We start from the raw sequence: 13,802 nt of genomic DNA, 5'->3' as shown, positions 1-13,802 counted from the left end.
ACGGCACAAAACGATGCTCTTCCACAGACACACATGTACATAGGACTTTAAGAAAGTGTTCTAAGATAAATAAATGAGGATAAAGAAAATAGCAATACTGTCAAGACTTAATTATTCAAAATAATGGTTTATTATCTGTTCCTACTTCTGAGATACACATGTGTGTACTGCAAAGCTAACAGTGGGGGATGGCAAGAAACTGTTGCTGCAGTTTGCTTTTGGCTTACATGAGACCTCTGAAGTTTCTCTCCCGGAGACAACACATGTGTTAAGACAGGCATCCAGGCTTGGATCTTCTGCATCTATTGCTGAGGTCTCCTGATTAGCTTATTTGACTTTGTGCCTTTCCCTCCTGTCTCCTACCAATCTGAAGATTACCAAGCTTCATGTTCTGAAACTTTTTTTATTTTCCTATCAGTGGACTTAGTTACTTCAGGTAGATTAGCCAAAGAAAGGGGATTGATTAGTGCAGAAAAAAATCAGTGCTCGCTGGCTAGAGCTGCAGAGTTATGTTTAGAGTGCATATATGTGAAATCCTTGGCTTTATTTGACAGCTTTTCAAAATATTCCACAATTATGCTACCAACAAGACCATGAGGGGTGACAGTGTCAGCCTGTCTTTGGAGTGCACTAACATGGACCCTCGTGTCAATGTGTGTAGTGGGGAGAGACAGGAGGTCTCTGTCTCTGGGCAAAATAAATACTGCTGGGAACAACAACGGGCTCATTTTAAACTGGAATGAAGAAAGTTGGAAAAAAAAAGGAAATTTAATAAATGAAAACTAGAAAGCCAGTGGGGAGTCCCAAAGTGTGCAGCCTCTCAAATTAAGATACTTTTACAGACATCAGAAAAGTCTTAGGAAAAAAATGTCCAACGGAATTTAATCAGTTCTCTTCCAGCAGCCCAACTATGCCAATGGCAGCTCATTCAAAACAGCTGAAAATGTGAATTCCATTGGTAAGAATCAAACAGATGTTTATCTGCAATGAAAGGTAAAGCTGTCATTTTGATACATGAAAGACAGTGGTTTACAAGAACAGACTGCACTATATTTGGGATAAAACCTTAACTCATTCTTGCTCACACCCTTACATCAGCTAAGCCTGAGCAACTGGAGAGGCCTGAGTTGAATGGGAATATACAAATCTGAGTGGCACCTATATATATCACTCAAAATGCCAAACTGTCTTATTTTATCCTTCTAAGAAGAGACAAATATTTATTACTCAGAGAAAAAAAGAAGCTGACCCATGGAAGGACCTTCCTACCCATCCCTGCAAGCTTTCTGAATGAAATCAACAAAACCTTTATGGATACTTTACTGATATTGATCTAGAGATCAGCTACCACAGACAATAATACTGTATCTGTACTGCATTCATGCCTAAAACTAAAAAGGTACAGGTAAGAGTGACTAGTGAGAAAAAAGACACAGAGTTTATTGACGTAGAAATACTGTAAAGCTTGGACATGAAGGAAAATAATAAAAGTCTGAATTAATTCCTAGATCTCTTTTTAACATTCTTTATGTCTGACTTCCATAAATATATAGTCAAAGGGTTCTGTGGCCATTCATTAATTTGAAACATAGCAGCACCCTGTTCATTTCCATTTAAGTCCCCACTGCTGCACACTTGATATTCTTTCAAATATTTAAACATTGGGATTTTTAAACAAATCCATTGTATTTCTTTGGAATTTGGGCACTGTTATTCTTTTAATCTCCTTTCAAGATTCCAGTCATAACTCCTTGATGTTTAAACATTTTCTGCAATTTGTTAACTCTAGAAATAAAGCAACCTGCAAACTTTTCAATGAACACACAGGACAGTGTATAGGAGAGAGCACACAATTTCCTATCTAATAATAGATCATATTATAGACTTTGGATGAGTTTATGGTGCTCAGTAGCTTGTGTTCAGTTCAACACATTAAGCTATGTTTATGTGTACCATTGCCCTCTACAGGACAGAATTTTGGATATATGGAAGCTTTGAGGTTACTTTGGTTTTTAGTAGCAAGCTCACAAAGCAGTACTTATTTAATTCAAAAGGCGGAAGCCTGTAACTGTATCACAGAAGGTTCTAGATTCCATATCTAATAACATATTCTGGGATATAAGAGGTAACCAAATATACAATGTAGATCAGCTGTACAAAACACATTCAGATTAATTCCTTCAGACAACAAATACAAATGTAAATCTGAATGCAGAAAGCACTCAGCATCTTTACATCCAAAGAATGCCTTTCTTTATCTAATCAGTAGTTTGTGCAAGACATGTTCAAAAAGCACTTTTTAACCTCAAGACTACTCTGGAAGTATTTTCAAAATGTGAAATGTAAAAAAGCATTTAAAACATACAAGAACCCTGCAAATACTGATCTGAGTAACCATTTCATTTCACAATTCGCTGCATTTAGAAACCTGCAACAGCAATTCTGGATAAAAAAAGACAAGACAGCTCTCTTTTACCTGTCATTTCTTACACAATATGCCCATGTTTTCACTTAAAATCTAGGCACACTGAGAATGTTGAAAAGATCCACAGCAGAAACAAAAGTTGAATTGTGTTTATAAGTACAAATTAACCCCGAAAGCGATCTCAGCAGAGCAAATGAGAAATTTGGGCACCGATTAAAAAAAGGCAAAGTTCTCATGGAATTCCGATCTGTTCTGTATCTGAGATTTCAAGTTTCACAAAGTATTTATCTCTGAACTTTACAGTACACAAAAATGAGTTTTAGCAGAAATATTGAGATCTTCTCAACTTCTATCATTGTCTGTACTACCATATCTATGGTTTCATGTCACAACTTTCATGTGTCAATGGCCTGTGGACCACTTTTACTATTTGTTTTCCTTTCAATTTTAGGAAAGGAGAAACATCCCTTTAAAAAAATACATTAGCAAAAAGCATTGAAAACCACATTAATAACAAAGTGAAAGATAAGGAGAATGGGAGTCTGGAAAAAAATTCTATATTTGTATTATACAGGCATTGTTCTCAATCTTGGCACCTTATTTTTCATGTAAATAAAGAGAACACAAGCTACAGCAGGGTGAGACAAAGATCAATGCTGAATGTATTACTTGGCATTGGTCAGACTCAGTTTAATAAGAAAAGAATTGATCCATTAAGCTAAACCTAATTCTTGGCCAAAAATGGTTGAAATCTCTTCTTTATATTGCTAGCTTCATAAAGACCTATAATATTCAGAAGAAACAACTCACAGATGAGTTTAATAAGATTAAATGTATTGCAAATATACTTAACAAGAATCTATCAAGTTGTTAATGATTACTATTAATATCAAACAATTTTTGTATAGAATTTTTTATTAGAGTCATTGTAAAATATAGCCATGTGAAATGCAATATAAAAAGGAGTTTAGGTAATTTGTAACAGCTACAATTGCAGAACCAAAACCTTAACCTATAAGATATAGTAATTTATTTTATCAATTCAGTTTCTCATACAACTGCAATTCAATTTGTAAAGTATTTAAGTGCCAGTCATTAACACTGTATAGCAAAGTGCAGAAGGACAGAATCTACTATATGTGATTGTGTTATTATATGTGAAGAGACTGGAAAATAAATTACTTTTTCTGCCAGTAAGGCTGGAGACCTATTGTTAAAATACAACTTCAGATTTCTATGAACTGCTCTACAAAGCACTGTTTAGGAGCCAAGGTAGCTAAAAGCAGTTATGGGTACTGTAAGCATGGCCTACACCAACAAAGGGACATATTGACATTCACTCTCCCATCACTGCTTTCTCACACAGTATGTTGCCTCTGAAGCCCAGAGGTGCCCTGCATCACCAGACAGCCACTCTCCCAAAGCCACTCCAAACTTCTGCCCTCCAGCACCACATTGTCAAGGCAAGCCAGGCAGGAAAGCTCTCATCCCTCAGGAAGAACACCAGTGGTCTGTGCTGAAACACATTGGCTGTGTTGCCTCCAATAACTTCCATCTATGCTTTTGTGTTGGGCCCTCTTCTTGGACAAATGCAGGACCACAGGGTAATTTTTTTCCCATCAAACAGTCTTTATAACTGCTTTTAAACACATTTTATTGATAGATTTATCTCTTTAAACAACATATAATAGAATGAGAGCAGGAATTATTGCTTCATCTAGGATTTGAACGGAAGAAGACATAACCAGAATCAGTTCAGCAGTGGTTACAATCTAGTTACAGCTGAAATTAAGATGGCAATGTGACAGTAATTCATCCACAGAAAAAATCAAACCCCAAATTCATTGAAGAGAATTACTGAAGCAATGGGTAGGTGAGACTGAATGGAAAACAGAACTGGAGGAAGAAGACATAGGAGGAAATCAGGAGTACTCAAAGTCAATTATCACATGCCCAAAGGTTATACAACTATCTAGCATCAGAACATTGTGTTCTAAACTATTTGTGTTCTAAACTATATATATATATATAGTGGATGAAGAGGAAAATGCAAGAAAATTGATTTAAGAAGATGGCATATGTAAGGTATAAAAAATACAGATAGGAAAGACAACTAGAAATATTATGGCATGACAGTAAAAGACTGTAACATGCAGATAAAAGCAAAGGGGGGAAATGAAAGGAAAAGTTCACATAAGGTGAGGAAATTGTAAATAAAGATTTTTTTTGTCTTTTCAAGCACGTAAAGCGTGTAAGGTCACTAAGAGAAACACAAGAACACCTATGAAATGGCAAATGGCAGTTTACTAACAGGAAGGAGAGACTGCTTAAAAGTGAACTCTTGGTTTTATTGTCCATAAAACAAGGTTTGGAGTGATGACAGGATAAGATATAAATTTCCGGGGGGAGAAAGAATAAACACCAAAGAAAATCAGTAACACACCAGAACAACTCATCAAGAAATTAGAAAGTTTGAAGGTTGACATAACTCTGGGAATAGACAGACTTAATTCAGAGCTCAGAAAGATATTTCAAATGAGAGAGAGAAATCATTAGGAAATATATTTAAACCCTGTTATAAAATATAAACTGGTCTGAAGAGAGGTTAGCAATAAGCACTATCTAGAAAAACACAAACTCCTGACTACGAAACATCTCTCTTGAAACATCATTATTTCAGGAAACAATGTGATTAAGAGTTTGTCTGGCTACAAGAGAAAATTACAGGCATGGAATAACATGCCTAAAAATGCTGTCAGGTTTGTTTAGAAGAATTACAAATTATTGATCACAATGGAAGGAACAAGCATTTATTATCCAGTCTTTAGAAAATATTTGGATAGATTAACACATATAAGACAAGATCAGAAAGTGGGGAAACAGTCAGTAAGATGACAAGACAAGTTGAAAGTGATAAACTTACAGGTTAGCCAACCAAAAGGGATAAAATCCAGAATGACTGAAAGTACACTCAGACACACTAAAAAACCTGGTAGAGTAGAAGCACAAATTAATCCAGTATAGGCAAGACTGCGACAACAAAACCAGCAGTAAATAACAAGCAAAAGGGCTCTAGCGATGAAAGGCATAAAGTTCAAGACTCTCATATTGATGTACTCCATTAATTTTACATTTCTGGTTTATGCAAGAGGAAGAGGTGAAAAGCAAGGCTGTGTTGAGGTGCTGGAACGTGTCCAGAGAAGGGCGACAAAGCCTGGAACACAAACCCTATGAGGAGAGGCTGAGGGAGCTGGGGTTGTTTAGCCTGGAGGAGGCTCAGGGGACATCTCATTGCTGTCAACAACTACCTGAAGTGAGGTTGTAGCCAGGTGGGGGTTGGTCTCGTCTCTCAGACAACCAGCAATGGAACAAGGGGACAGTCTCAAGCTGTGCCGGGGGAGGTCTAGGCTGGATGTTAGGAGGAAGTTCTTCCCAGAGAGAGTGATTGGCATTGGAATGGGCTGCCCAGGGAGGTGGTGGAGGCACTGTCCCTGGAGGTGTTCAAGAAAAGACTGGATGAGGCACTTAGTGCCATGGTCTAGTTGACTGGATAGGGCTGGGTGATAGGTTGGACTGGATGACCTTGGAAGTCTCTTCCAACCTGGTTGATTCTATGATTCTAAGGCCTAAAATGTTAGAAAGATTAAGAAAAGAATATATATTTTTTATAAACCCAATGCAAATTGCAAATGATGGCTGAAGCAATAAATATATCTCATATTAACCTGTTAATTTGCTCAACTTTGGTACATGTTTCTATAATTCCTCTCCAGACGTTTAAAGTACTGGTTAACGCAGACAGTAGCATATCATTTGCAAATTCTATTCATGGTTCACCTGATTTTAAAACACAACAATATAGAATAATATCAATTTTAATCCATCACAACTGATGACACCATTGGTACAGGCATCAACTTTATCACTTCAGTGGCAATCCTTGCACATATGTAAACATTTCAGTGTTTTAGGGAATGGCTTTGTCTTTTCTTTTAAATAATGCATACTGATTTATACAAATCACAAAATAATTGCAACAGAATATTCCCAAAAAGTAGGCACATTTTAAAACTTTTTCCCCAGTATAGTAGCTGATTTTAAAAGGGAGCTGTATTAAATGAATATCAACATTAGTTACAAGCAGTGGAGTGGTGTAGTGATTCCTACAGAAATGGGTTATAGTTAAAATGGAAACATAACATGAACAGAAGGATCAGGACAATCATATGACTTCATCAACCACTGATATATAACACCTTCAGAAAAAAATGGACTGGGAAAAACTATAATTGGGATATAGTCACTAGCAACCTAGAAAATAACCTCTTCAGCTAAAAATCAGATCACATAACTCCAAGCCTTGATATAGAAGTTCTCTTATACCAATCAGTTTTTCTACTGTCTGTTTTCTATGTTCCTCCCTAATCAGACACAGCTGCCATTGGCTTCAAGGCAAGATAACGTTCAATGAAGCTGGAAGTATAACTTGGAAGAACGAAATTCATACCTGTTTGGCTGCTAATGCTTAGAAAAGAGGTTTCCTAATAATTGCTTTGGGAAAGAAAAAAATATATACATGCTTTTTGGTGCTTAGAGGTACTAGTTGACCTAACCCTGTTGTTAACAATAGAAGTCCCATTGATTTCAATAAATGCAGAGTTAGGTCAGCATTGAGCATATCTGAAGAATCACTCCATACAGAATGAACTCTGATCAATGCAGGTTTATTCTTTAATGACTTAACAGCTTGTGAAAGGACCACACTGACATCTCTCCGTTTCTATACACAGCACATCATCATGAACTAGTGCAGCACAAGCTTATTTATGAAATTAAGGCATCTCATACCTATTGATTAGAACTGAGGAGATTATTCTCCATGTCTATCCAACCAGATGAGAAAGCTACCAAAAATAATGTGAAAGCAGTCTGATCACATAAGACAATGGCACAGCCAGCAGACAGTGAAAGCTTTTCATCAGTACCAAGATGGAATACGATGAAACTATATTTCTAGCTTCTGGAAAAGCTTTTGCATCCAATGCCTAATTCTCAGAGCAAGACAGAATTACATAATCATAGAGTCATGATATCATAGAATCATAGAATAGTCAGGGCTGGAAGGCACCTCAAGGATAATCTAGCTCCAACCCCCTGACCAGGGGCAGGGACACCTCACACTAGATCAGGTTGCTCAGAGTCCCATCCAGTCTGGCCTCAAAAACTTCTAGGGACGGGTCTTCTACCACCTCCCTGGGCAACCTGTTCCAGTGTCTCACCACCCTCATGGTGAAGAACTTTTTCCTAACATCCAACCTGAATCTATCCATTACTAGTTTTGTTCCATTCTCCCTAGTCCTGTCACTACCCAACATCCTAATGAGTCCCTCACCAGTTTCCTTGTAGGCCACCTTAAGATACTTTAAAGCCACAATAAGGTCTCCTTGGAGCCTTTTCTTCTCTATACTGAATAGCCCAAATTCTCAGCCTGTCATCACAGGAGAGGTGCTCCAGCCCTCTGATCATCCTCATGGTCCCTCTATGGACACATACCAGCATGTCCATATCTGTCTTATAAATAGGGGCTACAGAATTGGATGCAGTACTCAAGGTGAGGTCTCACCAGAGTGGAGTAGAGAATCACCTCTCTTGACATGCCGGACACACTTCTCTTGATGCATCTCAGGATACAGTTGGCTTTCTGGGCTGCAAGTGCACACTGGAGGCTCATGTTGAGCTTCTTGTTCATCAGTACCCCAAGTCCCTTTACTCAGGGCTGCTCTCAAGCCAAGCACTGCCAGCCTTTGATTGCCCTGATCTTGATGCTGGACCTTGCACTTGGCCTTGCTGAACTTCATGATGTTAACAGGGGCCCACCTCACCAACTTGTCAAGGTGGTGAGGATGGATCCCTTCCCTCCAGCACGTGAGCCACACCACACAGGTCAGTGTTGTCAGCAAACTTGCTGAAGGTGCATTCAATGCCACTGTCCATGTCACTGACAAAGATGTTGAACAAGACTGGCCCCAGTACTGATCCCTGAGGGACTCTACTTGTCACTGGCCTCCACTTGAACATGGACCCATTGACAGCCATGGTTTGGGTGCTTTAATGCACTGAGTTGTCCATTCATCAAACCCATATTTTTCCAGTTTGGAGACAGTTTCTTAAAAGCGTAGAGGAAAAAAATAAACCACATTAAGAAAAAAAACCAAAAAACCAACAAACAAACAAAAAAAAACACCAAAAAACACCCAAACCCAAACAAACAAAGAAAAAAACCTAACCATGGAGACCTCTGACTATAGCACCTGTGATTTCTGCCATGACTATGACATTTCATTCACTGCAGATTTAAGGGGCTACTTTACTCCTGGTAGGTGAAAAACAAAGAGAAGCACCTGGAAATCAGCATTTATCATGCAACCTGATTCACAGAAGTGCCTTTGTGTTTTCAAATGAAGCTGCTAAACCATCCCAGAAAAAGTTACTGGAAAGTATCATTGTAGCAGAACATATGCATACAGTCTATGCAAGGCATAGGTGGTGGAGAGGAGAAACTGTTAGTTAAAAGGACCAAATGACTGAGAGAGGAAAAAGAGGAATTATGGCACAGCTAATAATATGACTGTTATACAGTCAATGCCCTTGCATTTACTCTATTTGAAATCTGTTACATGTTATTGTCTATTTTGCTTTTTAATTTTCAGCTTGGTCTCCTTCACTGGTATTGATGTTGAACTCAGGAGTTCCTTGTTTCAAATTGTAGAGGAAACCTCATTTTGAACAATTTAGCCAGGCAATGAAGGAAAGCTGGAGGTAGTCAGGCAGCAGAGGTTTCTGCTATACCTTAGCATGCTGTCCTGATTATAGTGCTATTATAGTTTGCTGTTCTCAGAAATCAAGGAATTTATGAATCATTAAAAGATGTAGGTGATAAAGAAGTTATTATAATAGCATTCAGAAATATTACAGAAACTATCACAAAAGCTGCACTGTTAACACCAGTGACTGAATATAAATGCAGTTGTGAAATGATGTTACAGCTGAGGATGCAGGTGCACCAAGTTTTCAACCAGCTTCAGATCAGTCACTAGTCACTTGCACATTTTTTATATACAGCTGCTTTTGTACAAAACTGGTTTGGGTCTATAGAAAATTTATCAATACTAATTAAAAGTACACTGTGACTGTGTAAAGACCCTGAGATGCAGCTTGTGAACAAACAAGGGCTTGTGAATAGTAATAGGTGTTATGCTAAGTCACACATTCTCTTACCTTTTGCTCAAAATCCCTCAATGTATTAAAAATGTGTTAGGTACCAAGTCCTCCAGACCTCAATTACACTAGTAAGCAATTATTCCTATGCACTGTTCATTGCTGAGAATGAGAACTATTTCATTTTGCATTCAACAAAGTTTCTATAGAACAACAGCTGAAGCATCTCTGTGTCTGTAAACATCAAGTATTCAAAAGACGAGTGTGGTAGTTCAGGAGTTTCCCATCCACCTCACGAATTCACCAGACTAACTCAGGCAGCTGCAAGTTAAGAAATGAAGCTATATCTAGTGTGGTGCAATTTACAAGCATATATACACAATATAGACAGATATTTACAACTATATACAATTATATACAAGTTAAAAGTAATATAGAAATACAAAAGCCCCTCTCCAACAGCAGAACTGTTTTTTCTTTTCACAGCCAATGATCTAATGTCTCTCATTAAAATATTCCAATTAGCCTCAAACCAGAGCAATGGGATATAAAAAAAATGGGAGAAGCGTTTTGGTTATCTGAAGACCTGATTTCTGAAAGTCTGACTTTCTGAGTTTCAAACATGTCTCCCAGACAACATAGACAACTAGTACTTAACATGCATTGCTACCACCACCAAAACCATCTATTTTTTGTTGTTAATATTATTTTAGATGCAAAACATAAAACTATCAAGACTAAACCCAGCCTTATTTAAGGTTTAAACTTTCAAGTGGTTATTCAGCTGTATTTTAGAAACACACATCCTTTGAACAAAAGCAGCAGAAGTTGAATAAGATTCAAGAGAGAGGATGACATTTATCATATAACTCAAACTTGCTGTATCAGATTTTTTTCTGACTCTTTTTTTCCTTACAAATATTGCTTTAATTGACCATCTAAATTTCTGCAAAACTCAATAGAGTAGAACTACAGCCATTCTGCTCAGCTGCTACAAAAAGTTCATAACTAGCCACTTTGCCTCATAAGACATTATTCATGGTCCTTGTATTAGCCCTTACATTAGCCCTCTGCTTGATATTTTTCCAACATCCTTTAAAACTCCATGCAACAGAAAAACAGATGAACCTGTTAACTATAGCCCAATTTCTCTTTATACTCTTTCAACTAGAGAGGCCTGGCAGCTCACTGAAGAGGTGCAATAGGTCAGGTTTGAAGTCCACTAATACAGCTGTGAGGGCTTGTTTGCACACCTTTCCATGCTGTCTCTTACCTCACTTAGAGCTACAGCAAACCTTCCTTTGCTTTGACGAACACTGAAAATCATCAAATTCAACTCTCAAAATACACTGAAGACAGAACAAAAATAACTATCTTTACCAATATGCACTATTTTTTCTTGACTAATGCACAAGACAAACCAGACAAAATTCTTCTGTTCTACTCTAGCTATATTACCTTCCTTTCAGGTGCACCTTGGGAAAACCCTTTTGTTTTTCTGAGTCACAATATCTACAGTGTAGATACTGTAGTTTCTGAGTCACACACCTACAGCATAGGCCTTCTTACCCAGCTGTGATGCAGAATGTGATTCCCTCTTCCAGAAGGCTAGCCATTTCACTGTTACATTCACAGCTTCTGAAATTTAACTAATGGTATAAAGGATTGAGGGGGAGGAGGGGAAGGCATTTAAAGGATAGTCATTACTTTCTTGCCATGTTCTTCAGCTGTACCTGGCATCATCACGTGTAAAACATTGGCCTATATGGAAAGGATGCATCATCTGCATAAAGATCTTAGAGGAACACCAAGCAAACAATTGAAAAACTGGTATGGGTAAGGAGGTGTTCTCTACCTGTGAGATTTAGTTGCTGACAAATCCCTAGTAATAGTAAACTGTAGTTTTACTCTTCATCCTAATAGCTGGGATAGAGGAATGCGTACATACATGTTTTCATAATGTTTTGTCTCAGAAATATTTATCTTTATAGAAGGCAGTAGATGGCATTCCATAATGCTACCTCTTACTGTAGTTAACACTGCAGGGAAGAAATCTGTCTCTGCCCTCAAGTTCCATTATAATAAAAAAAGCAGTAAAAGAAAACTAACAAGTGCATATAAAATAAATAACTATTTCTGACAAATACGTATTTGTCATTATAGCTGACGTGTGACATAATCATTTGCTCTTCTACCATAAATGAGGACCACCACAAACAAGTCAGAGTAACAGTTTATTTTTACATAGCACAACACATTTTAATCTGAAGGCTCTCTGCAGAATATAGGCAAGAGAGTGAGGGATGACAGTGACAACCTGTCTATATCCACAGCAACTTGCAAAGGTAGTCAAGAACCTGATGCCATAATTTGCCAAGGTTTGAGATTTCAGTCTGCCTGGATAACCTGTTCCAGTGTTTGACTAGCCCAGCTGTGACAAACTCTTCCTAAGAGTTAACCAAAATTGCCTCTGCTGCAGCTCATGTCTAATGCCTTCACATCCACTTTGAAAACTGTGCACCTCTGAGAAACATCTGTCTCTGCCTTCTTAAAAAGACACACACTCTCCTGTTGCATATGTGAGGATAGTAATAGCCTCAATTCAGCCTCAAATCTAATTTTTCAAGAGCATTCTGAAATATCGTATAAAACAAATTACTCTATACTAAACATATCTCTTCTCTGAAAGTGTTGTCTCAATCCAACTGGGATTTTAACTTCTGATAGAATTACTCATTGATAATTGATGAATTTAAATTACTTCTGACAATTAACAAAATTGGAAGCGCAGAACATTGCTTATTGGCAAATATAATGTGTTGGAATTTGCTTGCCTTCTTCATATAATATTCTCTGTGCTAGATCCCCAGTGGGATTTATTACAATAAAATAGCTGGTTTGTGCCCAGAAAGTATATGACAGTAAAGCTTTCCTTTTATATAGCTTCCATTGTACAGCACACCTTGTTTATTTGTGTAAATTGACATTGGGCACTTCTGGATGTATTCAATCTTATGTCAGAACTATTAATGCACAACCACAGTCATACGAACACAAAATCTTTATATAGCACTAACATGTAACAGAAATTTAGACAGATAACACATCTGCCTGGCTAGGATGGATGCCATACAAATCAAAAAAGGGGAGAAGTAAAGACTCTCGATATTCACCTGTTGAGAAGCCAAAGATTGGCAAAACATTCAAAGACCTTGAATAACTCACAGGGGTAGGATGCAGATACAGAAGTTGGTAACTCCTGTATATTAACTCAAGTATAAAGCCTGGAAGTATTACAAAACCAGCAAATATTTGTGTGTATGTTTCTTAACATAAAATAAGGAGCAGTAAAATGACATAGAAATTGACCTCAACAGTTTCACAGGGCTAGCACTTACATGAGAACAGATTATTCTCATTGTAATGAGTGCCTCAGGGTTGTCCCAGCAGAAGAGAGATGCTTTCTAACTTCTCACATGCAAAGACTTGTGAATAATATAAAAATAAAGATGCTTATAACTTCAAACCATTTGATTGCTATATAAACTGAAGTTATTTCCCTCCCATTTGGGTCTCTAATCCCTTACATACCTTGTTTTCATCTGATGGTTTCAAAGACTAATCAGTTAAGTCATGTTATTTATCTGTTTTACGTGGGTAAAAGCATCACACAAGATGTAAGAATTAGACTTCTGCCATTTAATGATTTCTTCTATCAGCTTTGTATTTTTAACAAAGGATTTATATTGACTTTCCCTGCGGCCTTTGAAGCACTTAACCAAATATCTAAATGTGTGCACTGGTGTCAGTGTCAATATCTGGGAAGATTTATGGCAAAAAATAGCAGAATTACCTATTCTTGAGACTCTTCTTTCCCTGTGCAAGTCAATGTCTGCATATTTCACTTGATAAAATATCTCCCTTACGTCTGATTAGACATACCTTTATCAAATTTGATGCTGCACTGTTCATCGCCAAGACAGTATCTACAGCCTTTTACCTGATACTTTCAGTCAAAATATGTGACCAGCCTATGTAGTGCTGCTGAACATCTTGACCCCAAACCATTGTTAAAGCATGCATATTTCATTACTTTTAAGGCATATGTATAAATGGGGCTCCCAACTGTTCAAACTCTCTTAACTGAAACATTTTAGTG

This window comes from Pogoniulus pusillus, chromosome 7 (genome assembly GCF_015220805.1).
Source record: "Pogoniulus pusillus isolate bPogPus1 chromosome 7, bPogPus1.pri, whole genome shotgun sequence".
In the NCBI taxonomy this organism is placed as follows: domain Eukaryota; kingdom Metazoa; phylum Chordata; class Aves; order Piciformes; family Lybiidae; genus Pogoniulus; species Pogoniulus pusillus.
This window is presented reverse-complemented; position numbering follows the sequence as displayed.